At 40.1% G+C, this 17,444-nt stretch overlaps 1 pseudogene; it reads left to right on the forward strand.

The window, feature by feature from the left end:
• The first annotated feature begins 378 nt into the window (after positions 1 to 378).
• LOC127196100 (DNA-directed RNA polymerase II subunit GRINL1A-like) lies at positions 379 to 1,684 on the forward strand (annotated as a pseudogene).
• The last annotated feature ends 15,760 nt before the right edge of the window (positions 1,685 to 17,444 follow it).

Below are 17,444 nucleotides of genomic sequence, written 5' to 3' on the forward strand. Positions count from 1 at the left end.
AAAGGATAATCATATATAATACTTGCCTACAAACATTTTACAATTCAGTCATGGAGATAATAAACCTATGTGTGGCCATTGCTATTTCTTCTTCAAAGAAATGGAAGTAACTGCCTTAATTTATCTAAGTTAATATGATCTTTCTAGTCATCCATCTTGTTATCTTAACCTCTGTATGCACACAGGAAAATACTTGAAACTGATACACACACATATATAAGTATATATGTATATGTGTGTGTGTGTGTGTGTGTGTGTGTGTGTGTGTGTGTGTGTGTGTATTTCCCATTACAGTCCTCTGCACATTCCTGGTGGTCAGAATAGTATTAAAAATAGCTTGACTAATACTGCTTGAGGAAGCCCTGCTCTTCCAGGAAAATGGCGACTCCGGCTCAGGCACCTGAGTCGCCTAGACAACGAAACCTGTGCCTGTCATGGGCCCCGCTGGGAAATCCTGCCTGCCACGCCAGCTGCTGCCCATGTACAATGTGCTTGGTGGAGCTGGAGGAGAGGTTGAGGTGCCAGGAGAGACTTTTGCACAACGAAAAATTCAATTGCAAATTGCCTAACGAAGGTAAAAAGATCACAGACACCACTGCCTCCCTGAACGTGAAGAAGTTGGAGGGAGACGTGAACTCTTGAATCCTGTCAGTTTAGACTGTAAGCTAAGGCAAGGAGCAGGCACAAGAGCTGATACTGACGCGGACAAGGCCCAGAATTCTGACCTGATGCTTGAACCTTCGCCATTAATTCCTGGATGTTCCTCTGCAGACATTAAATCCTCTAAAGCAAGCTCAGAAACCCCGGGCCCTGCACATCTCACTCACAGAGGGAATGAGGAGACTTTGGAGGCTGCTGTCCACTGAACGCAGGCCGAGCTCCCAGCAGCAGAGCCAGGGCACGCTCGCCTGAAGTGAACCAACATCCTCCCCAGCGCCCTGGTTCAGGTCAAACGGAAGATATTTCCAGCAGCACTGACAGTCTGTTTATCACTAACTTGCAGAAGACCACAATCTCAGACCAGCCTGAGAAGAGAGCACCAGCGCGGACAACGTTCCAGGCCTCAGAGCGAGACTCCAGAGAAGCCGCGAACACGGAAGTGCTAGAAACGCGAGCCGGAAAGCCAGTGCCCCCTCCTCAGAAGTTTAAGACCGATGTGTTCCCCACACAAGAGCGACTCACCAAGTCCTCGTCAGAGGGGCGAGTCTCCTGCTTCCTCCGAAGAGCAGCAACGCAGACGCAGACACAAGGCCAGGCAGCATCTTGATGACGTCACAGCAGCATGCCTGCCTACTTCCGCTCCACCACCTACCTGCACAGCTGCTCTCTATAGAATAGTCCCTGGCCCTGCAGAAAGAGCTAAAGCAGCCAGGTGTGGTGGCTCATACCTTTAATCCCAGCATTTGGGAGGCAGAGGCAGGCGGATCAATGTGAGTTCGAGGCCACCCTGATCTACAGAGTGAGTCCAGGAAGCCAAGATAACATAGAGAAACTCTGTCTTTAAAAAAAAAAAAAAAAAAAAGCAAAAGCAGAATTCCGAGGAGATGCAGGCAAAGCTCGCAGCACAGAAACTAGCTGAGAGACTGAATGTTAAGATGCAGAGCTACAATCCAGAAAGAGAGTATTCAGGGAGAGACTGAAAAGTGAGGGACAAGATGATGCCCAGTCCTCGGATGAATGCTGAAGATGAGCACTGGGGGACCTTGAAAGCTGACTGCTGAGCTGTTATTGTCAGATATCAAACTTCCTAACAAGGATCAAGATCAGTGTCAGACCTTGTTGAGAGACAACGTTTTTTTAAGTTACACAAAAGTAGCCACAGACTAAGAGCTCAGTTTGTCTTTCAGAAGATGATCTTCACGTGCTTGACCAGTTGAATATTAGAACATCATGTTTGACCATACTGTATTACAGTTTTGCAGTATGCCGTGCATTGGTCTGATAGTTTAGTGTGACAGAGCACACTTTTCTTTGAAATAACTGCTTTTTCCTTATTCTTGCTCTCATCAAATAGCATTGCTTACATCCCTTCAGGTGAAATCCTTTGTTATCCCAGGCACCTACAGTGAATTAGGAAGACCTGGTCCCCTGTGTTGAGATGAAGGGAGCAGACTAAAGAGCTATGCACATGGTTGCATGGAGTTCCTGAGGTGCTGGGTGTGAAGGACCGTTTAAGACACTCGGAAATGTAACAAAAGTGTATATTTGCTGCTGCTATCGTGGGGTGATGGCTGTCTTCCTCAGATGAAGATAACGAGCCCTTTGACGAGCTGTTGGATAGGGGAGGGTCTGCACTGGTGTGATGAATGTTCTTGGCTTCCCGTGGCTCGAACTCATTGCTGTCTTGGGTGGTAGGTCGCTGTACTACTAGACGCTTAGGTTTGGTAAGGAAACTGGTGTTTTTCTAAGAGTTGCAGTTGCATTGTCAGTACATTGCTCCTTTGCTTTTTAAACCCAAAGAGGCATTTATAGGCTACAGAAACCTCATTCTCATGTATGTACACATTTGTGTTGTTTAAAATTATTATATAATTGTTTCCAGAAAAGATAGCAGTATATTATCAAAGAAGCCCTTTGCTTATTATGTGGAACTTGTAAAGGAGAAATAAAATACAAATCAGAGTAAAAAAAAATAAATAAATAAACAACTTGTCTATAATAAAGGTCTTTAAGGGAGAAATCTCTCTTATTATGAAATCGTCAAGAAATTCCCTAATGCTTGCTTTGTGTAACATACCAACCACATAATTATCGTGTGTGTGTGTGTGTGTGTGTGTGTGTGTGTGTGTGTGTGTGTGTGTGTATAACAAAAGCAGAAAGGTCTATAAACAGAAAGTAGTCAAATAGTTGTTTAAATTCAATGTGTGCATTTGTCCTAGTTTCCTGTCTTTAAGCTGTGACAATATACTATGACAGAACTAACTTAGGGGAGGAAGAATTTGTTAGTTTACAAGTCTAGGTTATAACAAAGCACTGGGCGGAAGTGCCAGTGGCAGGAACTTGAAGCCACTAGTCTCCTCTACAATCAAGCGCAGAGAGAGATGAACGTATGAGCACGTTGTTCAGCTAGTTTTCTGCATTCTTATCCGGTTAGTGCATAGAGAATGTTGTCACACACAGTGAGCAGGTCTTCTGCATTCAGTTAACTAAATCAAGATAATCCCCCAGACCCACACCCCTGGCCTAAGCTGATCTAGGCAACGCCTGCTAAAGACTCCCATCCCAGGGAATTCCAGATTGTGTCAAGCTGATGGTTAAAAGTGACCTTTACCGAGTTCAGTTGAAATAAATCAAATTAATTGTTGGTTCTCTTCATTTGGTAGGGCTGACAAAGATATTTTCGAATGTGGCAAAAAGTAAATAAGTAAAAAACGACGCCCATAACTCCCTATCAAGAGGTTACGAGACATCTCGGTCAGTACCCCTCTTTCCGTAGAAGCTTGAGGACAGAAGACTCATCCTCCACCCTCGAATAAAATCCAGAAATGTCAGCATGCATCTGGCGGGCAGAAGCAGGAGGATCGCCAGCACTTTCTGGCCATCTAGTCTAGCAGAAACGATGCACTCAGGGTCCAGCCAGGAGTCCTGTATCAACATTAAAGTGGAGAAGCACGTGACGAAGAAATCCAAAGTCTGGTTTACACATGTACAGACACCTGCTGTCTCTCTCACACACACCTTCTCTCTCATCTATAGATGTATATATATAGAGAGATGATGATATATATCCCCTTTCACTTGTATATCCTATGCTTATTTTTCAATGAATTGAAGGAGTTTCTCTTTTTATGTAGAAAACTGTTTCATAATGTCATTAACCCATAAGAACAGCAGACATTTTCCACTATCCGCATAGCGACAGTCATCTTCAGAGCATTATAGAAAAGGATCCAGTAGCTTATAGGAAAAAAGACTCTGGCTCAGTGTGATTCATTTCTCATCGCAAGAAAGATGAAGGGAACATCGGTGTGGCTTTGCTTTGTTTTGATTTGATTTCATAATTTTCTATGGAGAACTCATCATAGAAAGCACTAATAAAATCAGGTTAATGAGAGGAAGTAGAATTGGAGACACAACAGTCCCCATGAAAGATGAGAGAGGAAGAAATGAAGCAATGAGGAGGAAGCTAGGAGGAGCTTATTGAGTTTAAAGGTGTAGTGAGTGAAAGGTTGCTATTTTAACAAGGAGTTTATAAAATTTTTTTAGGTCTTTTGTGGGTCAACCAGCTATTTGTTTTGAGAGTTTGTACAGCATTATATAGGTCTGAGAGGGTTAGGGATGTGATTCTATTTGAAAAAAAATGAAACCTAAGACAATAAGTTAGAAAATTATAACAAAAGATTCATTAACTTAGTGGGAAAGGATAGTATGAGAAGCCAAGGTGGAGAGATGGGGTGTGGATTGCTCCTGGGGCATAACCCCTAAGGGTGCTCTACGGCTTCAGAGTGCACATGCACATTTGTGCACGCCCACCCTGTACACCTACATACACAGGAATATGCAAGCACATATATACAAACACAAAAAGGATTCTACATATTACCTATCAATATTAATAGGAAAATGATGTACAAATGGCAGCAAAAGAACATGGTAAATGATCAAGCATAATTTGAAAAGTATAGCTACCCTTCTTCACAGTGAAATATCTAGATGAGGAACAAGAAGGCATCGTGAAGTAACAACACATACCAACAAGAAATCACAACACAGTTACATGTATAGACTAGGCATTTAGACACTAGATTTAAATCCTCATTCTGATCCTTATAGGTAGTAAGATTTGGGACAAATTTTAGTCTTTCTAAGAGTCACTTTCTTAATCTGTAAAACATGATAATAGTATCATCTAATAAGCAAGAAATAATTTATTAGTGTGATTGTTCAATTAATGATAGCATTAGACAAACAGAATAATTTATTAACTCATTTATCTATGATATATACTGATATACACTTAGAATTTCATGTTTAGAGCTTTTGCTTCATTCACAGTAGTGCACATAGAAATTCCAAGTGAATGATAAAGAAGAATCTATCAAGAACAGCTTGTGCTGGGCATGAAACATTTTTAGATACAAGGAGACCAGAGATTTGCCCTATCTGAGTGGAGGGATGTGTTGATCAACTAAATGTTAAAACTGATAAGTAGCACCAGAAACATTAATGACCACGTGAACTTCATTCTTAAGTCTAGCTTCCTTTTGTACTTTCCACTGCTATCACAGATACTTACAATGAAAAACACTATAAACCTGCTGGTGGAGAGGTGTACTACAATCACGTGTATATCTTATGATTAATGAATAAGAATGATTAGCTAGTCCAGATGGAGATTTTATAACTCACATGAACTGAAGGGTAAATCAGATATTGAAATATGCACACAGCCCCACCAGCACACAGAAAATGTAACCTCAGAATTTGGTTGATTGTTAAGTGATGCTGGAGGTTGGTTTAAAGGTAGACAGGGCATTCACAGCAAAAAAGAACAGTGTTAGCCTCTATCCCAAGTCTGCATACAACCCCAAGGCTTGACACCCTGGCTGGGGCAGCCTATCCTTGAAATACCTCATTTGGTGTTCAGAACCACGCACAGCTTTCTTAAGAGCTTTCACTTACTGCTCGGTGTTCTTACTTTTATTTAAGCTGTGCTTGATGCTGTTTCTGAGAGTGTGCCTTTATTGTACTATATGAGTTAATAAAAGGCTGTTCTGTCTGGTAGGGTAGTTATCATTATCAAGCCTGGAAGAAATTTTCAGAAATATTTCACTGTGATTGATACTGGGTTCAGACATCCTTGAGTTTTTCTGAGACGTGGATAATGGAAAGTAATTATTATTGCTGCAACTAGCGGTGAAAGAAAGGCAAGAAGATTGAATAAAACTTTTCACACTGATGATGGCATTTGCCTGGAGACTAGAATAAAGCTGCCTAGTGGGAATGGAGATAAACTAACATGCTTAGAAAATTCAAATTAAGACACAAGATTATATATTTAGACCAGTATTTGAGAGCTATGGTGAAAAATAAATGAGTGACAAATTTTAATAATCATTCTATGTACTATGAATTGCTAAAAGATTTCTTGACCTTGGCAAAAAGCATTCACATTTTCTGAAAGAACTTGATGAACGGGATTAATTAGCAGGCACCATGAACTTGTGCCATATGTAAGGGATCTTTTCCTATTTTATGTTCCATAAATTACCCACTTTCAACTACAATATATTCCGACTTCACTCCTTTTAATTGCTTTTGTAAGACTGTAAGCAACTCATTCTCTCAATGCCCCTATTAGTCCTTGGTGACACCAGTGCCCTACTTGTGGCAGTGATTCTCAGTCCATCTGTAGTCTTTATTTTTAGTCTAGTAAATATCAATACATTTGTAAGATATAGACAGTAAAAACAAAATACTAGATAAGCAAAATCACAAAATCAAACACACACACACACACACACACATGCACGCACATACATCCAAATTGTTCATTACTGTATTCAGCATATATATTTCCTTCCCCTAATTTACATTTACTAAGAGTTCTAAGTGCTTGCTTTTTGACTGCTCTATTTGTCTTGTGAGCCAGGAATAGACAGTCCTGAGTTAACACAGGTCAAAGAATTACATTTGGAGCAAAACAAACTTAAGCCCTAAGGAATAAGTGTCTCTAACTGAATAACTGTTGTTCATCAGGAGGGACAAAACAGAATGATGTAATAAGGAATTGCTAAACGCCTGAGGCCATAGGTTAGGGGCCTTGTGCTCTCCCTTAGCTCCTTCGACCTCTTAGAACCCCCAGACCATCAGTTTTTTTGTGTAGATGATGATGAGATTTGTACAGTTGATTTGATCAACTATTTTCCAGCAAGGGAATCTCTTATTTCTTGTCTAAAGATTTGTAAATGGTGTTGTTGGTGGAAAAAATAATGTACAAGATTATTTATAATGGAGAAGAAAATGTAGGATTTATTATGGTGAAGAGAAGGTGGGAAAACTCATTAATTTTGATGGTACTATACTTGCATAAATTTAAGTCATCCTATTTCATGTGGCTGCCAAACAAATGATTATCTTAACAACCTACAAAAAAAGTAAAGACTAGAGGCCTCTAAATCTCCTATTGACATTCTCCTGGTAATTATGACTCCGGTGCTGGTGCCTGTGGCCATATACAAGAAATTTTATATATTACAGAGAACTGAGATCAATAATATTTCATCTATGAAACATGTAACAAGGGGCAATGGGATTAAAATTTTTCTGTCAGAATATATATTTTTCTTTGCTATTTAAAAACATATATATATATATTGCTGTTTAAAGCAAAATTGCTTAACTCAGAACTGGTTCACCCAGAAAGATATGTGCTTTTCTTCTTTGAAGATCATTAATAAGAAGACACATTTTTTCCTGAAATGATCTGATAGTCATCAACATAAAACCCAGGCAATGGGAATAAAGGACCTCTGCTAGCAATTTTTGTTATATAATTATTTCATCTTAAGAAAAAAATAGCTGATGAGAGTATTTAGCTTCATCTTCATGGAAATAATGATGCTTCTACCTTCAACTCCAGACATTTTTAAAGCTCAGGTTAGTGTCTAGAGTTCTCTATTCTGAGTGTCCTAAAATTCTTCTCACTCCTCTTCTCCCTGCTGCCTTAATATTACTTCTCTGTCACATGCCTTCTAACACAAATTACTCCTGAAGAGATAAACAAAGATAGACGGTTATGGAACTGCTTCTATGGACCACTGGACATTTTGTCTATAGGAGCAGTTATTTCCAGTTCATTCTTTCTCATCAATGACACATCATAGCTACAGGCTTCAGAGATGCCAATCATCGATATCTGCCAACTTCAAGGGCCTTTGAAAAGATGAATGCGTCCTCCACTACAGAAAGATTGGAAAATTATCAACTAAGGATTCTATCTTAGTGAAAATGTTCATCTTATCAAACTCTAGTAGAAGTGAAATATCTACCTTTGCTTGCACATGGTGAAAAATCACTGGAAAAAGCCTAACACAAGGTTGGAATTCAATGAGGCCTCAAAGTTTTATCACCACTTGCATTCAGTTTCCAATTACTGACCCAGTACTTGAGCACAGGCTACATGGATTTATTGCAGCTGAAATGAGATGAAATTGTGTTCCAAGAGTTACTTCACTTCAACTCAACAAAATAGGTCACAGCATCTATTTAAAGCAAATCTAGTTGTGTTGAGAAGGATGAATCACTGCCCTCCAGAAATCCCAGTCATTTTGAGAAAGAGGCACATACACAGGTTACCCTAACAAATGTCAAATTCTAATATGTGCAATGAAGGAAGGCCCAAACACATAAAGGAGTAATTGATTCAGAATATTGATAGATCCTTAAATACTGAAGTTTAGATATGAAGTTATAACATAGGAAGGGTATGAAGTCCCAAGAGAATGGTCATTGTTGACATGGATGAGCATGGCCATCCCTTGATCCTTGTGTAAGTATGGCCAGGGTGTCTTACAAGTACTGACCATAGTTTCTTTCTGCTGGCTGACTGCAACCTGAAACTGTACACCTTTAGAGACTGCCTATGGAAGATGAGCTAAACCACTCCCTTGTTCAGCTGTCTATAATAATTTTTTTTCTCAATTCATCTGTGTAAAGTAAGCAGGCCAGGTTTCTGGCTGCTGCTGGTATGTCTCATTCTACGTGGATGACCCACATTGTACCAGCTTTTCTGCCCATGTGTCTGTGTCTGTCCTTTCTTCATTACCTCGTTGTTCTAGTCAGGTCAATCCCCAACGCCATGCAGGTCATGATATACACATTTCTTTTGCTATAATATTAATGTAACTCATTATGGGAAAGAAAAACACAAAATGCTATGAACTGAAAATGAAATAATTAATTTAATCCTTCATACCAGTATTTGTATGTACCTATATGTCAACTGAACTTTGCTTTAAAAATAATGTGATTAATAATGTGTATTGCTTGGTAATTCTGCCTTTCCCCCACACAGAGTACATTGAATTTTTTTCTCTGATATAAGAATTCTCATACAGTAGGTCTGGCTTATAAACTTCACATCACCTTTTATTTCTAATCTGGACTATTAGTACTTAGAGCTTGATTCTGAGACCCTGTTCTTAGCTAGAGGAAATACTTAAAGCTATAAAACACCATCTTTCCCAGTCTAAACTACACTTGCTGAAACTACCAAATATCATCTGGGCAAATTAATTCCACATGCTATTTGTCATATCATTGGAAACAAATTTTAACCAATTCCATATATTCAAGATGTTTAGATTATTTTCTCATTACACATAGCTCCATGACGGGCAGCCTCATGAATATTTATTTGCATTTTGCATAATTATATTGTTAATAAAACTTTTTAGAATTATAAATACTGAATAAGAATATATGCAAAGTTCCAAGATGTATTTTTAAAACATTGCCAAGTTATAGCACAGAAAGTTTATACTAACAAATGTATTGAAATGATATGCAAATGCATTAATTTCCTGGCTCCATTCTTGCTCACCAATCCAGCTTAGTATAACATCAGTTTTATAAGTGTTTTTGGCACTTCGCAACAGCAAGCAATTGCAGGTTAGGATCCCAAGAACTAACTGAAGATGCAGTGAAAGAGCACACAAAGATCTACTATACATCATCACCAATGTTTTGCTATGTTATGTCAGAAGTTACCTCTACTTCCGGGAGAATATATTTGAGCCTGTCATTATGAATTTGCCTGTTCAACTGTTTTAATGTCTGTTTATATTTCATGTATGTTTTGATGTTATACTGTGAATTGTGAATGGGAAAAAAATGCGTCTACTTGATGGGTTGGCTACTTATTGTATTGTGAAATGTCATTGAGGTCAGTATATCTCTTATCCCTTTTCACTTTAAATACTATTTTCCATATTGTAAGGCCACTTTGCACTTAAAGAAAAAGCTGGATTTTTAAAACTCACCTGCCGTATATTAAGAAATTGAATATATTTATATTATTAACATTTGGGACACATTTTCACTTATATCTTGATTCTTTATTTTTGTGATTCTTATTTTTTGTTATTTTGGTTTTGCTCATTTCCTTTCTTAGAAGGAGGCTGGAAGTCAAGTCCAGAGCTAAGCAAAGGCTAGGCAAGATCTCTATTGCTGAGCTGCAACCCAATCTGCTGGTTTTCTGAAACAAGCCCTAACAGGAAAGCTCATGCTGAGCTTGGGCTTATGACTCTCCAGTCTTGAGCCTAAGGCTCCCCAAGTGCTAGTACCCTATGCATACACTAGCTAATTTCCTTTTTTTTTTTTTACGGTTTTGTCCAAAAGTAGAATGTATTTTTTTTTTTTAGTTTTTTTATTAATTTATTCTTGTTACATCTCAATGGTTATCCCATCCCTTGTATCCTCCCATTCTTCCCTCCCTCCCATTTTCCCCTTATTCCCCTCCCCTATGACTGTTCCTGAGGGGGATTTCCTCCCCCTGTATATGCTCATAGGGTATAAAGTCTCTTCTTGGTAACCTGCTATCCTTCCTGAGTGCCACCAGGTCTCCCCCTCCAGGGGACATGGTCAAATATGAGGCACCAGAGTACGTGAGAAAGTCATATCCCACTCTCCACTCAACTGTGGAGAATGTTCTGTCCATTGGTTAGATCTGCATACTAGCCCAAGGGGCATGTCCCACAAAAGCCTTCACTTACCAGGAAACTGGGACAAAGGGGAGGACATCTTATTGGGACTCTAGATGAGAGAAGCATGGGAGAATAGCAAAGTAGAAGGATCCAGAGGGTCCTAGAAACTTACAAGTAGAACATTATGATAGGCAGATTTGGGCCCAGGGGCCCCGCTCAAACTAAGGCACCAGCCAAGGACAATACAGGCGGTAACTTTAAACCCCTACCCAGAGCTAATTTCCTTCTTAATCTTGACAAAGTATTCTCTGTTATCCAGAGTCCAGTGGGTGTCCTGCATCCCACCTCCAGCGGGCTGGTCCAGGCACCACTTGCCTCGGATAAGAGGACAAGAACTTTTCTCCCTCAGGGGCTCCTAGGGTGCTTTAGGGTGGGTGCTAGGTCAGGTTGCTGGCCTTTCCAGGAGAGGTGGAAAATGAGTTTTCCACAGGGTGTCATGGCTTAGCTCTTTTTAGAATGAGACTGAAAATCTCAAATGCCAGTGGAGACTCGGGAGCGCCACAAGCCCGTGATGATACTAAGTGTTACAGCTCCTTATTTGAGCTGCTGTGCCAAGCATGGCAGAAGCAGGCAGATGTGTGACACCTACGGCAGGCAGGTCTGGTGAGAAGCAGGTCCAGCAGGTGCTTCACCAAGGGTCAGCACCAAAGCTATCAATAGTATTTAAGCAGGCCCCAGTGGCTACAAAGGCAGTTCTGCCATTGCTGCTTGCCCATGGGGCATCCAGCAGCGGTCTCCCCCACTGGAATAAATGGAGTCTCTGACAGTCATGATGGACAATGGCAAGCAAGAGAGCATGAGCCAACCTCCCAGCCCCCAGCAAGCCAGTCAGCCTTTATAAACCTTGGGCAGTGGGGAGGGGTTTTTGAGGGTGACTGTGTCTGATTTGCTAGGGCTAAGACTGCCAGGATACTTAATCTACATACAGTGGCACAATACAGTTACATGTGGTAGCATGGGGGAATTGGGGGGGAGGTGTCCCATCATAAGAAGTACTTAAGTAAACAGTACTTAATTATCCTATGTGTGAGGGGATGGATGACTTCTAGGTACAATTAAGGGTCATCTGCTCAGCGTAAGGTGGGGTACTTTTAAGAATTCCCTGTACTTGCTGGTCAAGTTCCTTATAGGAAAGGGTCTGGCTTGTGTTTTTCCTTTAGAACTATGTGACACTCCTTACAAATTCAGGGGTTACCGGATCAGATGTAGTGAGAACCCCACTAAGAAAGGGAGCCTGCCTTTAATACACCGAGCATGAAACGGCTCTCCAGAGAAATCAGACTTCAACCTTATCCAGCAGAGTCCCACGAGTCCCTATTCTTTACATTAGCTTTTGCTGCCATTTAACCCTAGACCTTAAGTAAAAAATGCAACTAACTATAAACTGTCCTTCCCAAATCCTCGTTACTCCACGTCCTGATCCTCGTTTAGAGAAGGACTTAACTCTACCTTCCGTGTTACTGCTCCACTTAAAATGTTACTAACAAGAACTTTTAAAAGAGAGATCTAGACTCATGTTTACAACTGCACAGAAATAAAAATCACAAATCGTTTGATATTGTTCTTGTCTCTCTGGCTTTTTGTTCACTTTCCATTTTGTGACGTTAACAATGGCATGTGTGGATCATAAACTCTTTCGGACTTACAGTATCTGAAACATCACACATTTGCTTCAGTATTGAGTTACAGCTTATCTAGATACAAAACAAGGGCGTGGAGATTGGTTTTTGTTTTTTTTGTTTTTTTTTTTTTTGTATACATAAAAAACAACCCATTGTATTCTGCAGTCATTTGGTTCCACTGTTTTTCCTACTCCATCGGAGGTAACCATCCAGTATCTTTCAACCCCCTTCTTACTTTGATGTTTGCCTGTCTTGTTTATATATATGGTTGTTTGTTCTGGTTAGTTCCTATAGTTTCTTTGGTCTTATGATGTTATTTTCTTCAATGTGGGTAAAGGTTTTAGGAGCTATCTCACCAAAGACTGAATCCTTACCATTCCTTGTATTCCATCTGGTCTCAATACATTCTCTTGATTTCCCTTTCATTTTGAATATATATTACAATACCTGTAACCCAGTAAAATAAACGAAAACTCCAGAATATTATAAATATTAGCACCATGGATCGTGTACCAAAGAAACGTGAAGGAATAGAGTGAAGTTGCCCTGAGAGAGAAGTCACCTGTGTTGTAGAACACAGAGCCTAGTGGAGCACAGATGACAACCTCTTTAGGTCTAGAAACGTGAAGGAATAGAGTGAAGTTGCCCTGAGAGAGAGGTCACCTGTGTTGTAGAACACAGAGCCTAGTGGAGCACAGATGACAATCTCTTTAGGTCTAGAGGGTAAACGTGTAGTTGCATTTAGTGTTCACCATGTAGGTAAGATTTGTGGGAATTTTATTGTCTGGTAGGTTGAAACTGAATTATATGGTACCTATGAGCCTATGGAGGCCAGAGGTAAGATGCTATGGTTTGGGTCTGAAATGGCCCCCACAGACTCATGTGTCTCACACTTTTAGTCTCAAGCTAGGGACATGACTTGGAGAGGTTGTAGAACCTATAAGAGATGGGGACTTACTAAAGGGAACAGGTGAATGGTTACTTCCTAACCCTATACCAGACCACCTGGTCCATGGATATGTGAACAAGAAGCTGCAAGCCACACCCACTGCCATGTCTTCTCTGCCACGACTGATTGTATCCTCTAAGCTAGAGGATTAGAATAAATCCTTTCTTCTCTAAGTTGTTTTTGTCAGCTATTTTATCACGATAATAAGAAAACTAATATATTAAAATCTTTTAAAAATTGAAACAATCTATTCAAGTTTCTCTTGTGTTGTAATAAAATATCCTATCCAAAGCAATCTATAGTAATAAATAGAGGCCCATTTCACCAACAATTTCACGGTAGTCAAGGCAGGAACACTTCGAACTGCTAGTTACATCAAACCCCCAGTAAAGAGCAGAAATAAATAGATACATAAGGGATCCTTTGCTTGCTTGCTTGCTCGCTTGCTTGCTTGCTTGCGTTCAACTTGATTTCTCCACTCTCTATCCCTGGCATTGGCAATGGTGCCACCCACACTTGCCTGGATTTCTCTGCATCAATCAAGTAAAGTAAAACATTCTCCCACAGACATGTCCACAGCACAGCCTGACCTGGGCAACCCCTCATTAACTCTTTCATCTCAGGTGGTTCTAGGTTGTGAAAGTCAACCATCACACCATCCATAAGCCTCTGCCAGGTGTGGTAGAATGTGTTCCCAGGTATTGGGAAATGACAGGAAGTAAAGATGATGACAATGAAAGGAGAGGTCTAAGAGGGTCCACAGGAGGGAGAAATCCAAGCTGTGCCACAGAATTGGCAGCCCCCTGGAAATGGAGGCATAGAGAAAAGAGAGACCCCAGCAGGTGGCTTGCTGCAAGCTGGGGATGGCTGAGAAATTGGAATTTGAGGACAAAAAGTAGAGGGACAATTACCTACCTCTCCACATGAGATTTCTGTTCAAACTCCACTTCCTCCTTCTTCCCCTTCCTAAGTATTTCAACCCTAAGATTTCAGGAGTCTGTTACCTCCCTGGACAACATAAGAAATTTCTAGTAACTCTCTTCATTGGTTCTCACTAAAGCACAGTGGCCTTTTTTGGCCACCACTTCCCACGCTGACTCCTTTCTACATCCATTCCTTGGCAGGAGATGTATCCCCAACCAGACCTTCCATCTTGCACCTCTATAGCCATCTGTCCTATTTGTCCTAGCCACCCTTTTTTATCTAGCTAAGGCAAAATACAGATACTATCTGGATTCACTCAAGATGAGCTCAAGATGGTCTTTTCAATATCTGGCAAGGGAAGTGATTCCAGAACCCAGAACTCAGTCCCTGGAGCGCCTCAAGAGTCATAAGGTACCCCCTTCCCTCAGATTAGACATTAGACCTACTAGATGCTCACCCTATATATACTGGGATGATTAGCAATATAGTGAGGTAGCTCCAAAGTATAAAATTAACATAGGAGCAGTATGGCAGGGGCCTGGAAAAGTTAGAGTTCATGGAGATATGTATACTCTCCTCAACAACTTTGAACAAATTCAAAACATATTTTTTCTATGATCTTCTGATCTATCCCCAGAGGAAGATTGAGTTCATGTACTTCTGAATCCTTGTTGGGTAGCACAGGGTATGGCCAGGGTAGTATGTTTAAGATGTGGATGGAATAACTATGCCCAGAGGCACCAGGCCTTACTCAAGCATCTCTTTAAGAATCCTTTTCCTTCCTGGACCACTCTGGAGTTGTCTCCATGATCCTCACGATAATCCACAGAGCTTTGTGCTTTGTAAGTTGTAGAAGCTTGCAAGCGAAACCTCCTGAGCACTTTCCTCTGTTCTTAGAGCATCCTTCCCTATTTTTTTTTTAATCTGTTCAATTTATTTCAATACTCAAAAGACTTGTTAGATGTGACACTCTTATAGTAATTAAAGTCATGTCTTTCAGAAAGCCTTTTGAAATTCCTCTGGAAGGCATCATCTTGCCTAGGTTACTATACATAGGTTCATCACTCTGCGACTAGACCATCAAAGAAATCATCCCAATCAGTTTTCTGTGGCCACAACTTCACACAGAATGAGGCCCAGGTGAACATTTGAAGAAGGCACCATTTTCCAAGGAAGAGAGCCATCTTTTGTGCATACAAATCCTGGTTGGCATCTTTCTTATGATATTTGCTAAGTTAGTTTGATCTATTTTTCTGTCCTACCCATCTCTGATTTTCAGGGTTTATGCAATTAAATTGAACCTAAATTGATAATCCAGAATAATCTCTATATAGGAATGCCCAGAATAGTAATTGCTTCTGTAAATTTCTTTCACATCAATACATAGGTTAGTGCTTGACTGAGCAACTTGAAGAGTCTTCAGAAACATCACAGAATCTTTCTTACCAAAGTAATTAACAACTGAAAATGTGTGGTATGCAGAACAAAAAATGGACCTTCAAGGCAGAATTGAATGTAAGAACATTTCTAAGGTATGGAGGGATCAAGCTCCATGAAAGGTTATAATTTATATCAAGAAAACATAACTCATAAACTACAAGACTCCATATTTTTAAATGAATTAATAGAAGGTTGTTACTAAGATGTAAGCTGAAAGAGATAATTTTGAACAGCACATAACAATAATTAAGGCTATTGTGTCCAGCATTTTCATCCAAGCACACCACAGGAAGTTAGAATCTAAAAGAGAAATAAGTTGTGTCTTTTTTCTTTCAAATTAAGCTTCACATCAACTCCAAGCTTCAGTGATGTTTGCTACCATAAAAGATGACATGACTTCTGTGTGTGGTTCAGGTAGGCAACAAGGGAAACTGGTGAGTGCTATGCCTGGGTGTACAGAGAAGAGAAAAATGGATGATCCAAGTGAAGAGGTGAAATGTAAGAGATACAAAACTGTGAAGTCAGAAACAACTAGAAAAGAACATACCCCCGAACATTTAAAACAGACCCTCTGGGGATGGGTCTCAGACATCATTAGTATTAAAAGATTTCTGTGGCTTTATGGACAGCTTGAGTTTAGGATACAGGTGAATCTTAAAAGACTCCTCAAAACAGGAGCTCAAAGAGCTGGGAGGAAAAGATACTAAATCAAAGCCATTAGGAGATGATTTGATTCTGCTGTGAATTTGAGTGCACAAGAATATAAAATAAGCCTCCAAATTCGACCAACACGTGGACATTAGTTTGCTCTATGAAGTGTATTAGTAAAATGGTAAGGGCAAGACGCAAACTACAAATCTCAGAAGAGCAAATGGAGGGTAAAGCAGAGATAAGACCACCTTTCAAGACATTAAGGGGGCAAAGGATACAAAATAAAGACTACAGGGAGTCTTCCTCATTCTCACTTCTCTGGGGAAGAAGGGAAGCTTAAGACAGGGTCACAGTTACCCCCAGGCTGGCTTCACACTAAGTACATAGTGAAGGTCTTGGATTCCTGGCCCTCCTGCCTCTACTTCCAGATGGCGGGACTGTGTGTCACTGTGCAAGCTCTCCGTACATACATTTTCTTACAGCTTTAGATTATAGAGTTAAAAATCATGTCTATCCAAAAGGGGAAAGCATCTCATTTTTCTCCATAAGGGAAAGAAGAATAAAAAATAAAAATCACAGCACTGACTATATCTAGTTCTAATTTAATTTATAGGCACCAAAACTTTCTGTGATTCTCTTTAATCTGTCTCAAGTTTCTATAGGTTTGGTGATATAGAATACTTAACAGTAAAAACTCACAGAAAATAAATGATCAATTTATATAGACATGTACGAATGTCCTCAGTTCTCAAAAATCTCAGAAATATTTGTCTTCTGAAATACAGAAAGCCAAAGGCAGCCTTTGTGGTACACACCCATAACCCAGGCATTCCAGCATAGGCAGGATGATCAAGAATCCAAAGACGCCCATAGCTACACAGCAAATTAAAAACTAACCTGGGCTACATAAAAAATTCTGTCTTACAAAACAGATATGTAGACAGAAATGTAATATAATATAATATCATTTGGGAGTTTGAAGGAGAAAGGCTTCAGAATGTCTTCCTTCGAAGTAGAAGCCTATCAACCCAGCTTGCTCTCTGGCTAGACGTGAGTTCTTTGAAGTCAGCCTCAGGAAACCAACCTTGCTTTTCCCACTCCCCGTTCTGATCCCATGTCACCGAAAAGTTCCAGATTCCCTCCCCTTAGCGG

The sequence above is a fragment of the Acomys russatus genome, chromosome 12 (genome assembly GCF_903995435.1).
Source record: "Acomys russatus chromosome 12, mAcoRus1.1, whole genome shotgun sequence".
NCBI classification, from domain to species: Eukaryota; Metazoa; Chordata; class Mammalia; order Rodentia; family Muridae; genus Acomys; species Acomys russatus.